This window comes from Rhincodon typus, chromosome 17, assembly GCF_021869965.1.
Source record: "Rhincodon typus isolate 14 chromosome 17, sRhiTyp1.1, whole genome shotgun sequence".
Lineage (NCBI taxonomy): Eukaryota > Metazoa > Chordata > Chondrichthyes > Orectolobiformes > Rhincodontidae > Rhincodon > Rhincodon typus.
Window position 1 is genome coordinate 50728753 of NC_063348.1, and position 23793 is coordinate 50752545.

A 23793-nucleotide genomic window follows, 5' to 3' on the forward strand; every position below is an offset into this window, starting at 1 on the left:
CTGTGCACTCTGAGCCTCCAAAGAGCAATTCCCTCCCCATGCGCTCCCCCCCGCGCCCCCCAATCCTATCCTATCCTTCCCTTCTAACCCTGCATTTCCCATGGCTAATCCACCCAGCCTGCACACTACAGAGCAATTTAGCATGGCCAATCCACCTAACCTGCACATCCTTGCACTGTGGGAGGAAACTGGAGCACCCAGAGGAGACTATGGAGACATGAGGAGAATGTGCAAACTCCATGCAGATAATCGCCTGAAGGTTGAATTGAACCTGGCTCCCTGGCACTGTGAGGCAGCAGTGCTTATCACTGATCCACCCTTCCACCCAGCCAGCTTGGCTGTTTCTGTTTCCCTTCGTAAAGCCTCAACCAACTTCAGTCTATGGCAAAGCTTTGATTCCAAATCTCCGTTTCAGTTTTTGTTTACTCAGGAACCGGAAAGAACAGTTTTCTTTCTGTTTCCCTTTCTTGGTTTGTGTTTTTAGATTGGGGTCTGCCTGAGAGAGAGAAAAAAAACGATGATGAACCTTGAAAGTGCTGATTCTGTCATGGATGCTGCAGCAGGACAATATCAATGGGGTGTTATGGTTACATATGAACCCTGTGCATTGATACTTTCCAGTTGATTTAGACTTGTTTCTGCTTCAATGTTCTGTTTGGTGGATTAACCTGAAGATTGTACGTCTGGAGTTATTAGAAAGGCCTGAGAGTTTTGTTTTCAAAGATGGATATATCAGAGCATCAAAATTTGGTGATTTCACCAACACGGGAAATTTGAAGATTAGTGAGAACATTAACTATGTAGCACAGTGGTTATATTATTGGAATAATAATCTGGAACTTGTACTAATGCTCTGGGTGTGAATTTATGTTACCATGGAAGATTGACTACTTAAATACAGCTAATTAATAAACTCAATAAAAATCTGGTATCAGTAACATTAGATAGAATAATTTAAAGCATCAAATTCCCTCCCCACCCTGGTTATCTTGACAGCTAGAGTGTAGATCAGATTGACGCCTACAGCAATAGCAATAACATGATTTGAGGCAATCCTCCTCAGTCTGCCTGTGTAAAAAATTATGGCACTTTGCCACAGTTAGGCAAATAATCATCAGGGATTGCCTTCAGGCAGAGAACTGAAGAAGAAAACTATCAGTTCAGGATCCTGCCAAGTTTACTTGATTAAATTTATTCCATTCACTCCTGCAGCTGGAAAATGTTTTCATGGATCATTCCACATCTGATACCTTTGTCAACTTGTCACCAGTCCAGTGAATGTTTCTTTTTCTTTCATTCAAGGAATGTGAGCATCATTGGATCAGCCAGCATTTATTGCCCATCCCTAAATACCCTTGAGAAGGTGTTAGTGAGCTGTCTTCTTGAACTGTTGTTGACCTTGGGGCGTGGGGAGGGTCCTCTGGAATTTTGACCTAGCCATATTGAAGGAACGGCGATATAATTCCAGGTCAGTCTGATGTATAGCTGGAGGGAACGTGCAATTGGCGATGTGAATAATGTCACAATATTTTTCACAGGTGTGATGGTGGGAGAAATGGAACTACAATTAAAACGATTGTTTTTCTTGTCCTGTCTCCCATCCCCCAGAATAATAATCAGTCTCAACCCTCCATCTCAGCCGGACTTAAAGAGCTGAATGGCCTCTTTCTGTGCTGTCATGACTCCATGACTGAATGGCCTCTTTCTGTGCTGTCATAACTCCATGACTGTGATGAGCTAACTCACCCCAGACTGTTAAATCTGGATCGTATCTGATCTACGCACAACATAAAGAATCACTTAAACTATCAGGGAGACAAGGTAAAAGAGGCAGTACACGATTCGTGGGTGACTTTAATTTTCAAGCAGATCAAATTGACCGAGACGGCCACAGGGAAATATTAACAGTTTATATAGGACAGTTTCCTCGAACAATATGTTGAGGATCCAACCAGCAATCAGGCTATTTTGGATTATGTTGGTTTAATAAACAATCTCAGAATAAAAGATCCCCTGGAAAACAGTGACCATAGCATGATAGAATTTTGCATTCAGTTTAACAGTGAGAAACATGGGCCAAAAACAACTGCTTTAAATTTATAATGAGGGTAATTGCAATGCAATGACAGCAGAGCTAGAAGGAATGGACTGGAAAAGGAGATTAGCAGAAAGGATAGTTGATGAACAGTGGCCATCATTTAAGAAAATAGCTCATGACCCATAATAAAGATATATCCTAGTGAGGAAGAAGAATTCAAGGAAGGGGATAACCAACCATGGCCCCTTCTGGGACAGGGATCTATTTCCAACAGGAGGTAGTTATAGAGCCAATGTAAGTGTAAGGTAAGAAGGGAGGGGGCTGCTGTTGGTGGGAGGGTGTGTTGCCAAGCTAGGTAGAAGGTTAAACCTGAGTGTGGTAGGTGGGTGGGGGTGAAGCCTGTGCCAGAATAGACAGACTGGAGTGTGAGGTGGAAGAGGAGAGGAAATTCCTGCCTGGAGGACTCTCTGATGGAACAAGGGAACCCATTAAAGAGGAACAAATCCCATCCTCTGAAACTTTATCACCCACTAACCTGCACAGTGAAAGCTTCCAGGCTAGGTGCTTGGAGCGGCTCTCTCCCACTGCTGGTTCAGTCTCAGTGGAAACAGCATGGGGCTCGAACATGAATGTTCAGTGACCACATAAGGACCTCAATTGACTCATGGGCCTCCTGACACCTCCCTATCCAAATGGCAAAATTGTGGCAAGAGTACGTTCAGGCAGGTGCACAGTGGGCACAGTGCCCATTGCATCTTATAGACAACCCATCTGCCAGCCTGACAATGGGGCCAAAAAAAATCGCTAAATTCTATAATGCTACCTTCATTCAGTTCTAAGATCAATATTTAACTTTTAATGATTAATATTTAGCTGGTATAATTTTGTTAAACACTTGCAAAGAATCTACTGTTCAGTTTAAGAATACAATCTAGTAATGCTTGGTATGTATTGATGTACCGCAGGGTCATCTGTGATGCTGGCTCCAGGTGACTGCAAATCATGCCCACTGAAAACACAGGTCAGGAATCAGCTAGGGTGAGAATTATTTATTTTGATCATGTTGTTAAAATGGTTGGAATATCATGTGCAACTTGTATCAAATTTCTGATATGACTTCCTAGTCAATAAATTTTGCTGCTGGCAGCATTTAAGCCAAGGGATTAATCTTTCAATCTAACCTTGAATGAACAGGTAGTGGAACCTTTTCAAAAGGCTCTGAATCTCCAAAAACACTGCTCAAAGCTATTTGTAGTTCATTTCAGGGCTTTTGCTCAGCTTGAGTGGCAAGGAGAGACGATGGCCTAGTGGTATTATCTCTGGACTATTAATCCAGAGACCCAGGTAATGTTCTGGGGACCTGGGTTTGAATCCCACCATGGCAGATAGTGGAATGTGAATTCAATAAATGTCTGGAATAAAGAGTCTGCCAATGACCATGAATCCAATGTCAGTTGTCAGGGGTTTAAAAAAGCAACCACCTATTCATGAATGCCCTTTAGGGAAGGAAACTGCCATCTTTGCCTGGTCTGTCCTACATGTGACTCCAGATCCAGAGCAATGTGTTGACTCTTAACTGTTCTCTGTGCAATTAGGGATGGGCAATAAACGTTGGCCTGGTCAGTGATGTCCACTCCCTGTGAATGAATTAACAGAGAAGTTAAGGCAATAATGTAACCATATGTGGCAGGTTGTTCCACTAGTCTGCATAGTCCAATTTCTCTTAATGAAAATTGTCAACACCCTACCAGTGTGTTCCTTGTACATTGTGACCAGATCATCAGTCTCTATAAGACTATTATTCAAGACTTACGATGCTTAAACTACCTGCTTGTTGCCAAGAACATAAGATTTGTTGGAAGAGGCTCTTGATATATTGTTAATTCTTGTGAAAATGACAGGAAATTTTCCTACTACACCACTCTTACTTATGGAAAACATTCCTGAACATTGTCTGTTGTCTATGCATTGCATACAGATGTTACAACCCCAAGTCGGCATATTAGGCTTTGGGAAATCTGTTACTTATCTGGTGACATTTCTGTGCAATTTTTCCAAGTCATTTAATGCCCACTGAGTTAATTATGTTCATTATTCTTTGATTATGAGGCATCTTTTTGCATTAATTTTCTGGAGAAAGGGTTTAGGTTTAGAAGAGACTGTATATAGTAAGATTTCAAGAACAGAGGAGAGAAGGAGGGATTCAGATAAATAAATCTTTATAAGTACCAGGATAAGCCGCTAAGGTTTAGAGAGATGACGAGTACAGAACAAATGCAAATGCCACACTTAAACAACTTACTAGTTGGGACACGGGCACAATACAGAATGTGAATTGCAAAATTAAAAGTTAATCTGATGAAATTGGGCTGAGGGTAGACCAGAAATAGAGATGCATCATGTTGTCTTTATGACAAAAACATAGTAGAATCAAGAAAATAATGCAATATATGAATTAGGTCCCATGGACATCTGAAAGTAAAACACTGTTGATTTCCGAACAGCAGTTGGCAAATCAAGAACATTGGAACAGGAGTAGGCCATTCAGCCCCTCAAACCTGTTCCACGATTCAAAGAGGTCATCGCTGATTCGCAACCTAACCCCATATCCCTTAATGCCTTTTCTTAACAAAAAATGTTCGATCTCAGATTTAAAATTAACAACTGACCCAGCATTAACTGCCATGTGTGGAAGAAAGTTCCAAAAATCTATTACACTTTGTGTGTAGAACAAATAACTGCAAACCACGTTATTAGAATAAATGATTGACTGCGAGGAGATAGTGCAGAACTTTAAAAGGACATTGATAAGTTGAGGTGAAGTGGACTGGCTGGTGACAGACAAAGTTCAATGTGGAGGAGTGTAAGGCGATTAATTTTGTTCAGAAGAAACTGGAGAGAGATTATAAAACAAAGGGTACTTTCTCTAAAATGGGTACACAAGCAGTTGGGTCTATGCGTATGCATAAGTCATTGAATACAGGATGGATTTGGTGAGCATACAATAATCTAAGTTTTATTAATAGGTTTTGTTTCCCACATGTGAAAGGATCGGGAACAAGAGGCTACAGATGTAAAATGGTGAGATGAAGAAGCAACTGTAATGTGAGGAAAATCTTTCTCACACAGCATGTTTTTAGGGTCTAGAATGCATTGCCAGAGAGCGTGGTGGAGGTAGGTTCAATTGAGCTACTCAAAGGGAATCAGGCAGGTACTTAAAAAATGAACAATGCACAATCTTAATAAGTGGGGATGGGGGCAGGAAGATGGCACTCATTCAGAGAGCTGGTACAGACATATTGGGCTGAATGGCCTCCTTCTGCTCTGTAAAATTTCTGTGAAATCTTAAGTTGGGTCTTGATCCAGAAACAGCATGCGGCATGGAACATGAGCTGGTAAATGTGAAACAAACAGTTAAAATAATTTCTTTGTAGTTCCCTCAAGTAAAACTTGAGATCATGCTCCAGGGACCATCTGCAAGATTTGTGTACTTTGGATATAGCCCAAACTGACTTGTTACAAAGATAGTTAATCAACAAATAAAGCTATCAAACGAATATACAACAAAGCTTCTGCAAACTTCAAGAAGATGTTCTTAAAGGAGAGAATAATTTAAAGTCAACACAAGTTAACTATAAATTTCTCAAGAGTAAAAGCAAAAAAAGGCTTTCATTGCTTAAAAGTACATTGTTATTTGAAATTTTGGGCTTTCAAGATATCAACCAGTGGGAAAGTCTAACAACAACAACAACTCTTTAAAAAATGGACGGTGAGACTTACTGAACTTTGCAGATTTAAAAGAAACTTTTGTTACATCGGTAAAGCTAAAGCAAATATATTTTATACTTACTGTAAAATAAATAGAATAAGGCTTAAAAGTTCAATGATCCTCTTTAACAAAAGTCTATTTCACACACCAGACCAAGTACTGAATAAAGAATCAAAATTTAGGGCAGCTGTATTGCAAAATGTTGCATTGATGCACTACTTTTAGCACGTTTAAAGGGTATTTTATAACCAACAGCATTATATAAGTTCCCATAAACTTATAAGCTGTGAATGTTGGTCATTTATGAGCTTTAACTACTAACAAAAAAAAACACAATCATTTGTTGTATTTAATAAAGCACTCAAAATTTTGAATATTTGCCAATGTTCTTTTATCATTGTAATTCCTGGATTCCAGAAATGCCTGGTTTAAATTTAAACAAAAGTTTGGCAGTTAACTATCAGTTATCATCAAATGGTACATTCTACAATCTTCTGCCAGTCAGTGCCTACCTGACAGTCGACCAGTTCTCTTCCCATACAGTATAAAATGTTATTCGTCTTAACGTTGGTAATTCTTAAGAATATCTTGATGAGTGCAAGATGAAAAGATTTAAGAAAATGTGTCTTTTGTTCAGCAATGTAACTCCTCTAGTCTTACCACAAAATTGCTATTTAATTCACTTCTCAGATCCTCACATAAACTATATATTATTCTCCTGCAGCAACAAATTACAGAAGGCTTCTGTTTCTTGGTGGAAAAAGTGCAAAAGCTCATTCCACGAAAAGAAAGCCAGTAGGAGATTATTTAACTAGCTTTGGAATTTTAATAGTACAACTGAGTATTGCCAAGAACATTTATCAAAACCATTGACTTATTTAAAGGTTAGTCACAATAACGCAGAATCTGAGCTACATAGACTGAAGTTGTATTTATTGTTATTAGCTTTTTAGTACATTGCTAGCAAAACAAAGCATTGCTCAAATACCCTTCATACAAATTTCAAAGACTTCCAGTTTGGAATATTTCTGTTTGGAGGTAATTGCTACTGAAATTATGGTGTGACAAATTTCTGTGGTTGAACTGACCCACAGTTCTCAGGGTCGATTTGTCCTGGATGGTATCCCAATGTTGTCAATGCCTTTGATTGGGAACTTCCCATTTGACAGTGGGACAGGGAATGTCGCAATAGGATTTAAATACCTGCAGCAGTTTATAGGGCTAGTTGCATCAAACCGAACTGGAGATAGTTATAAAATTTGTGAACGTCTGTTGCATGGCACAGTAGCCACATTTTTGGAGGCTTCAATGGAAGCGCTGCTGTTCTAAATAAGGTGGGAGGTGGTGGTCTTGTTTAGGATGTGGACACCAAGCCAAAGGAAATAGTACCAACTGCATTGTCCCACATGTGGTTGCTCAGTATTGCAGAAACTTTGATAATTTTACCAGTCAGGGAAGAACATTTTCAATCACAGTCGTCTTTTCCTCTCCGCATTGTTATCTTGCAGGAGTTCACCATTCATATTCAGAACGTTTCCACTGGGCACTTTACATTTCTAGTCTTCAAATACAACCCACAGACTGAGGAACCACTGAAACCTTGCAAAGTGTATGGCACAGAGAGTGGCCATTTGGCCCACAGTGTCATTGATAGCCCAAAAAAGGACTACTTGCCCATTTGATTCTCACTTTCCAGCACCTGGTCTTGTAGCATGCTGGTAGCAGTAGGTCAGATGCTGATCCAGGTTCCTTTTCAATGAGTAAAGAGTTTCTGCCCCAACCATTAAATTGGGTGGCATATTTCACCTCTGGGTGAAAAAAAATTTTCCTCATGTCCCTTCTAATCCTTCTACCACCTTAAACATCATGGTGAGTGACATCTCCAGGAGGGTTATCAGCTTTTTCCTGTCTACTCTGTCTCGGCCTCTCATTACTTTGTACACTTCCATTTGGTCACCCCTTGGCCTCCTCTGATCTAAGGAAGACAACCTCAGCCTATCCAATCTTTCTTCATCTCAACAATTCTCAAGCCCTGACAACACTGTCATGTGTATTTTATATGTACGTGCACGATCCTCACTAAAAGCCTTGGAGAATATTTAAACTCTCTTTACATACACCTGTCACCACCTCCATTCTGATTAGCCTCTTGATGTCTGAGCTTGACTGCATTTCTTAACACTTTTTCTGTTCTTTCTGAAGCAGATTCTGTGTGTGTATGTGCGTATATGTATGAGAGAGACAGACTGGTTGTAGATGTTTGATCTCTACTTTTCATATCAAGGAGAAAACATTGAAGGTCCTGAACAGGAAGACAGCAAGAAAGTCAGACCTGGGGAGGTTGGAGGACAGACTATAGGTTCTCCCACTTTCCTTTCTTCTCCTACTTTCCTGATCAGTTAACTCCACCATAAAACCCTCATGTCATTCCTACCGAACACTATTCATGGTAGTGTGTAAAACAGACCTATGGATTTGGGGATAAAATCCTTTGAAGTTTGTGTCATATGTAGAAAGGACGGTTAAAAAGTAATTTAACATACTTGTCTTCATTGCTCAGATCTTTGAATATCTGGGACATCATGTTGAGGTTGTACAAGGTCAGAAGGAAACTCTGCTGCTCCTACCATTTGTGGTGGGTATATCAAAAGACTTACAGATTAATAATCAACCTGTTCGGCTGTGATATCATGTCCATTCCCTATCCATCAAATCCTGAAGTTGATCTTTAACCCAGAGCTTCTGGCCCCATGGTGTAGACATTAGAATTGCTCCAAAAGATAACCAGGCAGACTGCATTGCTGCAGAGCCATCTATCAGCACAGAGGTAAGTTCTCCAAAAACAAGCCATCTGGAGACCCAGCTCCTCCTGCCCACTCATGGTCTGAGTTTTATCCAGTGCACTGCCCTTTGGACCCTTCATCATGAAGGGGCTGCGCTCCGAAAGCTTGTGATTTCAAATAAACCTATTGGACTATAACCTGGTACCGTCTGACTTCTGACCCTGTCCACCCCAGTCCAACACCGGCACCTCCACAACGAGGTTTTGACACATTGGCGAGTCCTCTTCCAGCATACTGTGTCCGGTTCTGTGATAGGAAGGACATTATTAATAATCACCGATTCTTCAGTGATCTTAGATGAAGAGGAGCAGGCAAGGTGGGAACCTTGGGGCAGGCAGTCATCAACGCCCAGATAATATATAGTTTTTAAAGTATTAAGACGGCTGGTCAGCTCAGCCAAGTGGAGTGCTTATCCAGGCATGAAATCATGAACACATCTGCACTGACAGCACAAGCACAAGCTCCACGTTTCAGAAACCGAACAGTGGCTCGGTCACTGTTGTGCATTTGTGAGATGATGACGTGTCAGAGGTATACCAGGAATGCGTGACTGCCAGACAGTTTAACAAACCAGGCAGGAAATGAAGGAGTCCCCTGAATGTATTGTGCTTGCTAATTGATATTGCATTTTGGATTCGAGTGAAGGTAAAGTTTCCTCAGCAAAGTCTAGCCAGAGCCAAGCTGGTGGTACCATAGATGGCTCAGCTGTATGGGTAGAATAAAGATGCAACAGCAATAGTGATAGAAGATTCAGAGAGGTATTTCTGAAGCTTTAAATGTGACGCTATGCATGCTGCCTCCCTGATATTGGAGTAAAAAATGTAAGGTAATGACCAGGCCATTCTTCTGAGACAGGGTCATTAGTCAGAGTCACTGTTCCTGTTGGTATCACTGACTTAGTTAGGAATAGCAATGAGGTCCTGAAAGCAGATTTCAGGGAGCTAGTTAAGAGATTGAAATGGAGCACCTCTAAAGAATAATCACAGAATAACAGCTCACTTGCTGTTGACCATAGAAATTGGCAAATCTAGCAATTGAACATGTGCCTGGAAAGCTGGTCTAAGAGGAAGGGCATTGGATTTCTGGGACATTGAGAAGGATGGAACCTTGAAAGCTGGATGACCTACATCTGACCAGGACCTGGGTAAATATCCTTGCAGGGTGATTGCTAGTGCTGTTAAAGAGGGTTTAAACAAGGTTGGCAGAGTGACGGGAATTTGAGGGAATGTACAGAGAGAAAACATGAGGCAGAAATTTAACAAGTGACTTTAAAAGACAGAAGGAATACAGATTTAAAACATATACAGCATAGAAAATTGGCAGGTATTAAAAGGTATATATATATATAAGTAAAAGCAGGGCAGTGAATACAGCTCAGGGCAGAGAGACTCATGGCAGGGTGATATCATTGCTATATTGGAAACATGGCTTAAAGAGAGACAATATTCTTGACATCCCCAGATATAGAAATTTCAGGCGGGATTGAAAAAGGTGGGGGTGTAGCGCGACAGCTTAAAAAATGAATCACAGCTGTGAGGAGGGATGTTATATTAAATGAAACATCCAATGAGGCTGAATGGGTTGAGCTCAGAAACAAAAAGGGGTAGCCATACAACCAGGTGTGTACTATAGACCCTCAAATAGTGGGAGAGGATTAGAGGAGCAAATATGTAAGCAAATAGGGCAATAATAACTGAGGATTTCAACCACTCAAATATTAGTTGGGCTACAAACAGTACGCAGAATTCTTGAACTACATTCAAGGCAACTTTTTTTTAAGTCAGAACATAACAAGCCCATCAAGAGAGGACAATAGTCTAGATTTTGACCTAGGCAATAACAGGGGTAACCATTTTGGAGGCAATGGTAATAATACGGTTATTTTTAGGATTATTATGGAAAGAAATAAAAATAGGACAGCAGTAAAATCTCCAAGTTGAAGGGAGGCAAACTTAACAAATCTGAGAGATGATCTAGCAAAAGTGGTCTGGGTACAGCTGTTTGAAGGTTAAGTGACAAATGAGTGAGAGACATTCAAAAGCAAGAAGTCACAGGCTCAGTTTAGATAGAACCCCATGAAGGAAAAGGGTGGTCCTGCTAAATATAGAATCCCTGATTATCCAGAAACATAGGGTTAGATAAAGCAGAAAATTAGAGTTTATGGTGATCTCAAAAATTTTTGCTACAGTGTCAAATTTTGTTTGATAAAATAAAGTCATGGAGACAGAAGAGGCCTTTGGCCTTTTGAACCTGCACTGGCCAATCTACATTAATCCTACTTTCTAGCATTTGGCCAAAACCTCTGAGTGCTGTGACATTTCAATGCTCTTCACATACTTTTAAAAGTTGTTAGGTTTCCCACTGCTACTGTCCTCCCAGACAATGTATTCCAGATCCCTCAAATTTCCTTTAAACTATATAATCATGACTCTTTGTTACTGACTTTTTAACTTTTACAGAAGTTTGAAAATGTTAAAGTGCTATAAAAGTGCTATATTAGCCTGCTTGTTGCACTTTCATTTGTGTTTCCTTGAGAATTCAAAGGGTGGCTTTGGAAATGCAAAGTTATGCCTCCTGTAATGCAACACCATGCATTAAAACACAGTTTGATTACACTGCAAAGCCCCAGAATGATCCAGCTACCTGAATTACATCATCAAATGACAACATTCTGGTCTCTCTGCTACAGGAATGATGTTGTGAAACTTGAAAGGATTCAGAAAGGATTTACAAGGACGTTGCTGGGGTTGGAGGGTTTGTGCTACAGGGAGAGGTCGAATAGGCTGGGCTATTTTCCCTGGAGCATCGGAGGCTGAGGATTGACCTTATAGAGGTTTATAAAATCATGAGGGGCAGTCCAAAACTGGAGAGCATAGGTTTAAGATGAGAGGGGAAAGATTTAAAAGGGCCCTAAGGGCAACTTTTTCATGCAGATGGTGGTGTATGTATGGAATGAGTTGCCAGAGGAAGTGGTGGAGGCTGGTACAATTACAACATTTACAAGACATCTGGATGGGTATATGAATAGGAAGGTTTTAGAGGGATTTTGGCCAAGTGCTGGCAAATGGGACTAGATTAATTTAGGATACCTGGTCGGAATGGACGTGTTGGAACAAAGGCTCTGTTTCCATGCAGTACAGGTCTATGATTCTATGACTGTTTAATGGCTCTGACTGACAGCTGACCTTGCTATTCTGGCGGTCAGCTAGTATTCTGAGAAAAATGCACCATGATTCACTGTCCATGGCTGTTGGTAGTAAGCGATTATCAAGAGATCAGTTTTACTTAGTGATCAGAGGAGTCTGAGTGGGCTGCACTCCAAAATGAAAGCATTTTGGCAGGAACTCAAGCATTCATTTTCACAATGAGACACTGCCGGTTGCAAACGAATTTGGCAATGGATGAAATCCAGTCCTGGTGGTGAGGGAATTGATGAAGAAAATATGTAGGAACAAGCATTGACACCATAAGATCTTAAAACAAAACTTTATCTTTTGTCTGAGGTGGAAGTAAAAGAACCCATGGGGGTATTTTAAAAGAATAGCAGGGTGTTTTCCCTGGGGTCCTGGTTAATATTTAACCCTCTGTCAGTAACATGAAAGGCAGATTGTTTGATCATTATCACAATTCTGTTTGTAAGATTTTGCATTGCGAAAATTACCTGCCACTTTTCTTACATTACAAATATGATTACACTGTCAAAAGTAATTCACTGGCTCTGAGATGCTTTGGGAAGTCCCTGAATTCGTGAAAGGCACTACTTAAAGGCAAATCTTTCTTTCTTGCTCAAAGTTTAAGTCAGAGGCAGCTGAGAAGACAATTGTGACCTTCACACCCACTGATAATGTGTTTTCTACAATGCAAGTTGACTGCAGTTTAAGTTCATCATGTAGTGTAACTTTTTGATGATTTCCCCTGGTGGTCCCCAGTCTCTGCAATCACTGCTTGTGGGTTAGATGGAATTCAGAACAACTTGGCCTGAGTATAGCTGAGTGAAGACATCAACAGATGATGTGAGACCAACTTGTCTATCTCTGTCCCTCTTACTATCCTTTCTTCAAAAAATGCAAACATACAGTAGTTTCAGTGGAAAATCTATTGTGAAGCAGTTAAATTGACATTTGGGTGGTTAAAATACGAGCCTGTTTGGAGAAATACATTTGTATATTGCATACTGGCTGGCTTGCCATAGTCACGAGACCGCTACCTCTGTTGTACTAGCTTCCACTTTAATTTGTGGCAACCATTAAATACATTGTATTAAACATAATATCAGAAGTGAGAAAGTGAAAATGAGTGGATTTTTGGAATTATCAGAGAGTGACTTACCTTAAAAAACATAGTAAGTAAGAATTAAATTACAGTCAGCATCTTTGAAGTGCCAGGTGAATCAGAATAGCTGTGAATTTTCTAAACCCTGCTGTTGTGGAAATGAAAGGAGGTATGAAACAGAATTGAAATTTGTTCAAGTCTCATTGCCACAACTAGAAAATAGCAACAGATGGAATTTTTAAAAAAAACTGAGCAAAAGAAGTTGCAACCTTGTTTTCAAAAGTGCTACAATTCATTATATACCCTAAATCTCACTCAGGAATAAAGACCTCAGACAGGAGAGATCTTGAAGACTTTGAAGACATACTTGGAAACTTCTATTAATGTTACTTCTGAACAATATGTGTTCAACATCAGAATGCAGGGAGAGAGGGAGACTATTGACCAGTGTGTAATGGTACTGATAGATCCAGCTGAATCCTGAGATCTGGACAACTAAAAGGTGATCTCATTAGAGATTGGATTATCTTGGGCATTAGAGATCCTGCCAGGATTCTCGAGAAAACTGATGACAGAGTCACAGAGATGTACAGCACGGAAAGTGACCCTTCGGTCCAACTTGTCTATGCTGGCCAGATATCCTAAATAAAGCTAGTCCCATTTGCTAGCATTTGGCCCATATCTCTCTAAACCCTTCCTATTCACATACCCAGACAGATGCTTTTTAAGTGTTGTGATTGTACCAGCCTCCACCACTTCCTCTGGCAGCTTATTCCATACATGCACCACCCTCTGCATGAAAAAGTTGTCCCTTATAAATCTTTCCCCTCTCACCTTAAACCTATGCCTTCTAGTTTTGGGCTGCCCCACCTGGGGGAAAAGATCTTATCTATTTACCCTATCCATCCCCCTCATGATGTTATAAACCTCTATAAGGTCACCGCTCAGCCTCCGACTCTCCAGGGAAAATAGCCCCAGTCTATTCAGCCTCTCCCTAAAGCTTAAACCCTCCAACACTGGCAACATCCTTGTCAATTTTTTCTGAACCCTTTCAAGTTTCACACCATCCTTCCTATAGCAGGGAGACCAGAATTGCATCCAGCATTCCAATAGTGGCCTAACCAATGTCCTGTACAGCTGCAACATGACCTCCCAAGTCCTATAGTCAATGCACTGACCAATAAAGGCAAGCACACCAAATGCCGTCTTCACTATCCTATCTACCTGGAACTCCACTTTCAAGGAACTATGAACCTGTGTTCCAAGGTCTTTTTGTTCAGCAACATTCCCCAGGACCTTACTATTAAGCGTTTAGGTCCTGCCCTGATTTGCCTTCCCAAAATGCAGCACCTTACATTTGTCTAAATTAAACTCCATCTGCCACTCCTTGGCCCATTGGTCCATCTGATCAAGATCTCACTGTATTCTGAGGTAACTTACTTCATTGTCCATTACATCTCCAATTTTGGTGTCATCTGCAAACTTACTAACCATACCTCCTATATTCACATCCAAATCATCTATATAAATGATGAAAAGCAGTGGGCCCAGCACTGATCCTTGTGGCACACCGCTGGTCACAGGCCTCCAGTCTTCTACCTTTGAGCCAGCTCTGTATGCAAATAGCTAGGTCTCCCTTTATGCCGTGTGATCTAACTTTGCTAACCAATCTACCATAAGGAACCTTATTGAACGCCTTACTGAAGTCCCTACAGACCATGTCCACCGCTCTGCCCTCATTGATCTTCTTTGTTACTTCTTTAGAAAACTCAATCAAGTTAGTGAGACACAACTGCCCATGCACAAAGCCATGTTGACTATCTCTAATCAGTCCTTGCCTTGCCAAATACGTGTAAACCTTGTCTCTCAGGATTCCCTCCAACAATTTGCTCACCAGCGATGTCAGGCTCACTGGTCTATAGTTCCCCGGCTTTTACTTGTCACCTTCCTTAAACAGTGGCACCACATTAGCCAATCTCCAGTCTACTGGCACCTTGCTTGTGGCTATTGCTTATAAAGATATCTCAGCAAGGGGCCCAGCAATTACTTCCCTAGCTTCCCATAGAGTTCTAGGATACACCTGATCAGGTCCTGGGGATTTATCCACCTTTATTCATTTTAAGATGTCTAACACCTCCTCCTTTGTAAATGGACATTTTTCAAGAGGTCGCCATTTATTTCCCCATGTTCTTTATCTTCCATATCCTTCTCCACAGTAAACTCATTTAGTATCTCCCCCCATCTCCTGCGGTTCCAAACATTAGGTGGCCTTGTTGATCTTTAAGGTGCCCTATTCTCTCCCTTGTTACCTTTTAGTCCTTAATGTATTTGTAGAATCCCTTTGGATTCTCCTTAACCCTATCTGTCAAAGCTATCTCATGTCCCCTTTTTGCCCTCCTGATTTCCCTCTTAAGATACTCCTACTGCCTTTATACTCTTCTAGGCATTCACTCAATCTTTGCTGTCTATACCTGACATACACTTCCTTCTTATTCTTAATCAAAACTTCAATTTCTCTAGTCATTCAGCATTCCCTATGCCTACCAGCCTTGCCCTTCACCCTAACAGGAACATACTATCTCTTGACTCTTGTTATCTCACTTTTGAAGGCTTCCCATTTTCCAGCTGTCCCTTTACCTGCAAACATCCGCCTGCAACCAACTTTTGAAAGTTCTTGCCTAATACCATCAAAATTGGCCTTCCTCCAATTTAGAACTTTAACTTTTAGATCCGGTCTATCCTTTTCCATCACTATTTTATAACTAATAGAATTATGGTCACTGGCTCCAAAGTGCTCCCCCACTGACACCTCAGCGACCTGCCCTGCCTTATTTCCCAAGAGTAGCACCTCCTCTAGTAGGTACATCCATATACTGAATCAGAAAATTTTCTTAAACACACTTAACAAATTCCTCTCCATCCAAACTCTTAACACTATGGCAGTCCCAGTCTTTGTTTGGGAAGTTAAAGAAGCTCTGAGATCGTCAGTCATCAGCTAGTGTATGTTAATGGGAGAAGAGACAAGCTTTGAATTATATTGAGAGACATTCCAGTCCAAGTGAGAACAACGTATTGGAAGGAAGAAATTTTTCCAGAAGACCCAGCAGAAAGGTTAAGGTTAGAGAGCAAAATGTAAATATTGTGGATGATATCACACAAAAGGAAACATGTCCATTGTGGGGAATACAGTGCTTTAACTGCAAGGTGATGAATCTCTTTGCATGCAAATGTTTCATTAGGAAGAAGCAAAGCAAGCTGATGATCACTCAGTTCTGAATAAGAAGCACTGGAATCAGAACATTAACTCTTTTTCTCCTCCACAGGTGCTGCCAGACCAGTAATTCTCCAGTTATTTGTTTTCATTTAGGCCTATAAATATGGCTGCTGGCTAGACATCAGCTGAGGATTCTTACTATACAATAGGTTGGTACTGTCAGATCTACAGATGAAAAATGGATTGTGATTGTTAGAGTGACCACAGCATAAGAACATCAAGTAAACATGGTATCAGATAGACACTGGTGCTTCATGCAACATGATGAGCTTTGTAAACTTGTTTGAAGACAGTGACCCAAAAATGAAGCCATCAAGGTTAAAGTTGATGCAATTATACTCATCCCAGGAGGGCAAATGATGCCTAGAGCTCAAGAAAGTAGGAAGAAAAAAGTGCAGGACTTCCAGATTGTAGATGTGAAGCAAGATCCACTCATCTCAGATGAAGCAACCGATGGGAAAACAGTGCAACAATGTGCTTGATTTGTGAAGATTCTGACCATCAAACCTATCAATGCATCTCATAATTTTATAGACTTCTATCAAGTCTCCCCTCCACAGAAAACAACCCGAGTTTTTCTAGCCTTTCCTTATAGCTGGATTAATGGTTGCCATGAACTAAAGTGAAAGCAAATACAGCAAGGGTTAGAGGTCACTTCACTAAAGTAAGCCAGCCAATACGCTGTTTCTCTTTGCATTCAGGCATCATGTTAGTTTACCTCTTCTGCACCCTCTCCAAAGCCTCCACATCCTTTGTGCAATGTGAGATCAGGATTGAACGAGTGTGGCCTGACCGAAGTCTTATAAAGCTGTAACATGACATCCTGACACTTGTATTCAATTCCCCAACCAATAAAGGCAAGCATGCCATATACCTTCTTTACCACCCTATCTACTCACATGGCCACTTTCAGGGACCTATAGACTAAAACCCCAAGATCCTCTGTAGGTTGAAATGATACTCCCTGTAAAAGGAGCATCATCCCAGGATTGGGCAGATACCAACACCAGCAACGTGCATGCGTGACATTAAAAGACCTTCAACTTATAGGGAATGGATAAAATCCATACGCAGAGACTAACGAAATTGACACAGGCTAGAATGATCATAAACTTGTTCATGGATGACTTTTCTACGTTGACCACACACATTGGGCAAGTTATAACAAATGATAGTGCATGGTTTTCGATACTGCCATGGCAGATCTTGTAATTTTATTTCATTCGGAGTCAAATGATGACCATTGTCAATGTCTGGGAAGCAATAAGCATCTTGTTCACTAGAGTTCCTTCAGGAAGGAAACTGCTATTCTTACTTACCTCCTCTAGTAGTTCATTCCATATGTGCACCACCTTCTGTGCAATAAAAGTTGCCCCTCAGGTTTTTTTTTATCTTTCCCCTCTCACTTTAAACCTATATCCTCTGGTTTAAACCTACCCAGGGGAAAAGAACTTTGCTATTCACCTTATCTCACAATTTTATAAACCCCTATAAGGTCACCCCTCAGCCTCTGATGCTCCAGGAAAAAATGTGTCAGCCTATCCAGCTTCTCCTTCAAACCCTCCAGATCCTTTAACGTCCATGTAAATCTTTTTGATATCCTTTCCAATTTAATAACAGCCTTCCTATAACAGGATGACTAGAACTATACACAGTACTCCAAAAATGGCCTCAACAATGTCCTGTACAGCCACAACGTGATGTCCCAACTCCTGTGCTTGAAGCTCTGACCAATGAAGGCAACCGGGCCAAATGCCTTTTTCACCACCCTGTCTACTTACGACTCCACTTTCAAGGACCTATGCATCTGAATCCCTAAGTCTCTCTGTTCGACAACAATCCCTAGGATCGCATCATTAACTGTGTAATTTCTGCCGTGGTTTGTCTTAACAAAAATGCAACACTTCACGTTTGTCTAAATTAAACTCCACCTGCCACTCCTTGGCCCACTGGCCCAGCTGATTAAGATCTCCTTGTACTTTTAGATAACCTTTTTCAATATCCACCATACCACCAATTTTGGTATCATCCACAAATGTACTAACCATGCTTCCTATATTTGCATCCAAATCATTTATATAAATTACAAACAACAGTAGATCCAGCACCAATCCTTGTGGAACATCACTGGTGACAGGTCTCCAGTTTGAAAAGCAACTTTCCACCACTTCCATCTGTCTCCTACTGGCGATTCAGTTTTGTATCCAATTCGCTATCTCTCCCTTGATCCCATGTGATCTAACCTTATTAACCAGTCTACCATGTGGGACCTTGTCGAAGACCTTGCTAAACTCCATGTAGACAATGTCTACTGCTCTGCTTTCATCCATCTTCTTGATAATCTCTTCAAAAAAACTCAATCAAATTTGAGACACACAATTTCCTTTGCACAAAGCTATTCTGACTATTCCTAATCAGTCGTTGTCTCTCCAAATGTATGTAATTCCTGTCTCTCAGAATCTCCTTCAACAACTTTACCACTGCTGACGTCAGTTCACCAGTCTTTCGTTCCCTGGCTCTTCCTTGCAGTCTTTCTTTAAAAAAAGGCACAACATTGGCCAGTCCCCAGTCTTCCGGCACCTCACTCGTGGCCGTACATGTTACAAATATCCCTGCTAGGGGCCCCACAACCTCGTCCTAGCTTCCCACAATGTCCCGGGGACTAATGCGTTTTAAGACCTCTAGCACCTCCTCTCTAATGTAGACCCTTTTCAAGATATCGATATTTGTTTCCTAAAGATTCCTGGCTTCCATATTTTTCTTCATAATAAATACTGACACAAAATATTTGTTTAGTATCTCACCCATCTCCTTTCCACAGACAGACAGCCTTATTGATCCTCAAATAGTGGCGTTTTCTACATCACTAACTTTACCCTAACTTGGAAGCCATACCATCATGTGTCTAGGCCAGGTGCTCTGGAATCTTCCCTCAACTAACTTTACTACATAACTCTTTGAGAAATGCATTTTGGTCTGCTATAATAAAATTCTACTGTAATACAATGTCTGCAAAGGAGTCTGTGGAGCATCTTAAGTTGCTTATTATGTAATGGCACAACTTAAATGCAAGTTTTTGTATTGGGTATGATTTCTATCTAACATTAGTGAAGTGATGTCTACGGAAACAGGATGTACAATGTCACCATGCCTTGTGTAAGGACTCATTTTTATATCCAATCCTATCTGTTCTGTTGTAAGAAAATAACCCAGCCATTGCCAGGAAGGTGGAGGAATCAAGTGAAGATCTTCAGATTGTCCATTGGTAAAAATGAAAAGCATTTCATCTTCATTTTAAGTAACTAAGAAAAATACACACATTTTGCAGCCTAATAGACTTCAGAAAATAGGAATAAAATGGGAACATATTACAGCAAATGCAGAAGTAGAGACATAACGCCATCTCAAAGCAGTATCAAAAGTTGTTCTGTAGCTAAGGCAGTGAGTATCAAAAATATTTATCTAATCTGTTCAAGGTTTCTCCTTTCATTGACTACAATCTGGTTGCCAAGGAAATACTAAGGGAAACTTTAATGTTAGTTGTAGCAAGCAGAGAAAGGGAAAACAGCTGTTGGGAATTTAAACATGCAACAATGTTCTGTTATGCCCAATGAAAAACTGGTAAGAATTATTTGAAATGCATCTTTCTCTTCAGATGAACAAAAAAGGCATAGGATAAAGAATTGGTAATTAAAGCACAACAAAAGTATCTTAATCAGCTTCAATCACTTGACTGATATGACAATGAATTTGTTGCATCGATGTGCAAAAGCAGCTCTTAGAATTACTCCATTACGGAATACTATTCTGCCTGCACTGCAGTTTGGCTGGAACTGACTACTTTAATCGGATTTCCTTTTGCTTTCTCTGTAACCTTCTATACTTATCCAATTCCTTCATTTTTTTTAAAAAAAAAAACTTATGTTGTAGTGTCTGCTTCAATAGTATTATATTGTACTGTCCCTTTGTGTGAAAAAATATCAAACTTCTCTTTTAGTGATCATGCCTCCTTGTTCACTAAAATCATACTGGCAAGTATGTTGTCAAAACCCATGTGCTTTTCCTCAGACAGTGCCCTTAACTAGGGAGATAATGAATAAGTAGAACGAGTATCGGGTAAAGATACATCTCTTTTCCCTATCCTGACAAACCTGCCTTCCCACCGAGCCAAGTTATCGTGGTAAAATGGCTTGCTGACAATTCATTAACAGAGCTCAAGTATGAAAAATGGACAAGTTGGTAAAGTGCTGGGTGAAGTTGTTTTGCCTAGACAATGAAACTTTAACATAATTATCACTTTCTGGAAAGAAAGATATGACACTGACAAAAATGAGAACACTAGCTCATCATTTACAATTGAATCACTAATTCTGGTGGGTGCCTCACACAAAGCAATCTTTCCTTGGATACAATAGTGCTGTTCGTACGTTTAACAATTTACCTGTATGTTTCAGTATGTAATTACATAATTGATATATCGAGGCATATAATAGCAAACAGCCGAGCATCCTGAGATCTGAACTGGATATCGCTTTTTTTGTACATGAAATTACACACACTTTTATCTTTGCAGCAACAGTCTGAAATATGTTTGTGAGATGAGGCCAGATATTAACGGTCAATTCCCATAGTACCATGAAGGACCACGGACATCAGACACCATTAGACTGAAAGAGAAACACTGGAGATCTCGTGGGGCAGCGGTAGCATGCTTACGAATGGACCATGACTCCAGGTTCAAATCCCACCTTAGGTCTTGCTGACTAAATAAGTACTTTTCATAAAGTGGCCAAACTTGTTGTCAATCTGTGAATTCTTCTGATGTGCCTATGCTAGCTGCTAAGAGTGGGAGGAATTTCTTTGTCAGGCAGAACCATGCAGTTACAGTATAAAGTCACCCAGGTTAAAAACTGGTTCTTGCCATGAGTACGTGTCATCCTTATTTCACATGACTACCAGAGATAATTGCTTGTGTGGTTTGAAGGGCACCATTCCACACCATGAACAATGATATGGATAAATAAGAATTGTTAAACTGGTTTATTCAACAGATAGACTGTTGACATCTCTGGCAAGATCAATGTTTTTTGCCCATCCAAAATTGTCCTTGAACTGAGAGGCTTACTAGATCATAGAATTCCTGTAGTGTGGGAAGATGCTGTTCGGCCCATCGAGTCTAAACTGACCCTCCGAAGAACATCCCACCCCCCAACACTATCCCCACATTTACCATGGCTAGCGTTTGGCCTATATCCCTCTAAACCCTTCCTTCTCATGTGCCCATCCAGATGCCTTTTAAATGTTGCAATTGTATCTGCCTCCGCCACTTCCACCGGCAGCTTGTTCCATACATGCACAACCCTCTGCGTGAAAAAGTTGCCCCTTAGGTCTCTTTTAAATCTTTCCCCTCTCACTTTAAACCTATGCTGTCTAGTTTTGGACTCACCTACCCTGGGAAAAAGACCTTGCCTATTCACCCATCCATACCAGTCATGACGTTGTAAAACCTCTGTAAGGTCACCCTTCAGCCTCGGATGCACCACGGGAAAAAAGCCCCAACCTATTCAGTCCTTCCTTTTAGCTCAAACCCTCCAATCTCGGCAATGTCCTTGTGAATCTTTTCCAAATGTGGTCAAACCAATGTCCTCCAACATATTAAAAAAAAAAGTTAACTCTCCTGCTGTGATTAATTCTTCTGCCAGTCATTTTAAATTAGTGTCTTCTGGTTTTCAATCCTTCAAACTAAAGGAACAATTGCACTCTATTATGTTTAGACCCCTCATTGCTTTAAATATTTATGTTAAATCTCCCCTCAAATCTTCTATCCTTTAAAGAAAACATCTTCAGCCTTGCCAATCTACCTTCGTTATTTAGGTGTCTCGTTCCCATAACTAATCTCATAAATCTTTGTTTTACTGTGTCACTGCTGTCATATCCTTTCTAAACTATGGTTCCCAATATTCTAGTTGAAGCCCAATCAGTATTTTACATTAACTCATCAGCTTCTACCTGTTGTATTTTATGTCCTTACTTATAAAGTCCAGAATCCCGGATACCTTATAAGCCATTTTCTCAAGCATACCTACCACTGGTGAATCCCATCAATAGAAAATAAAAAAAAAGCAGTACACCATTCAGCCCTTCAAACCCGTTTTGGCATCAAAATAATCATAGCTGATCATCCAACACAGTACTTTGCTCCTGCTTTCGTCTGCATACCATGTACTCCCTTTAGCCCAAAGAACTATGTCCATCTCCATCTTGAAAACATTCAATATTTGGACCTTAACTCCTTTTGGTGACAGAATTCCACAGGCTTACCACTCTTTGCATGAACAAAGTCCTCTTCATCTCAATACTTCCCTGCAGTCTAGCAAATGTTCAGAACTACTTTGTTTTCCATCATTCAGCTGACTTTGTAGCAATGCTGTCACGGTCCCTTTTATTCTGTGGATTTCAATTCTGCCAAAAAGCCTGTTACATGGCTCTTTATCAAACATTTTTTTGAAGTCCAATGCATTCACTACATTACCTTTATTAACCTTCTGTTAATTCATTTGTTGCACAGATTATTCCAACTTGCCCCAAAGCTTGGAACTCAGCAAAATTCACCAGCATGTTTTGGAGGTCCATGAAACTTTTTGAAGTAATCTGCTAAAAATTCACTTTTCATAAGAGAAGAATCACTAGCTTGAGACAGGAAATGACACTTTCAAGGCCATGGAATGTTTAGTCATGAGGCTCATCATCATTAAAAGAGAGCTAAACACAGCAATCACACTTCTAAGCTGTATTAATGTATTTCAGTTAAAACAAGTCTAATTAAGAAATTCTTCCTGAAATGCAAATGTAATTAATGTGTAGGCCTTGGTAAAACATATTTCAATAGTTTGATGAGAGATAAGAAGGGCTGGACTGAATAACCATTACAAACAGCTCTAAACGAGAATAGCTGATGACATGCTGATATGAACAAAGAAACTCTTGTCCTGAAGTCTGCATGAAGGGCAAAAATGGGATACTTCAAGGGAATAACAAAACTAGTAAAGGAAGATGATACAAATTGAGAAACCTGATCTATTATGATCCCTGAAACCTGTAAAAGAGGATAATGTTAGGGCAGGGACTCACACCATGGCTTAAACAAGGAACTCATATGTCCCATTTGGATATTTTTGATAAAGATGACTTTTATAACAGAATAAGGCTGTGCAAAACAGGATGATTTAGCTAGTCATCTTGGACAGGCTGTTAGCGGTTGTTAGCATGTATTGCTCTTGTAACATTATTGGTGGACTGTTTGCATAGATTTTTTGAAAATAACTAACTTCAGATTTTGTGGCAGCAGTGGTTTTGAACCTTTCTCAAAGATACAATAAAATTCTACTTATGGAATTTCTGTTTTGTTCAATTTCTCAAATTTCAAGTATGAATCATAAAAAACCCCTCACACTGGGGTCTTATATTGGTCAGTTATAAATGTGCATAACACAGAGCAAGATGATAAGACATTTAAAGGTGGAGGAGGCATCATGAAGTAAAAGACAGGTAGTTAGATTGGATGGTTGAGACTTGACTGCAAAGCAGTGATACTGAC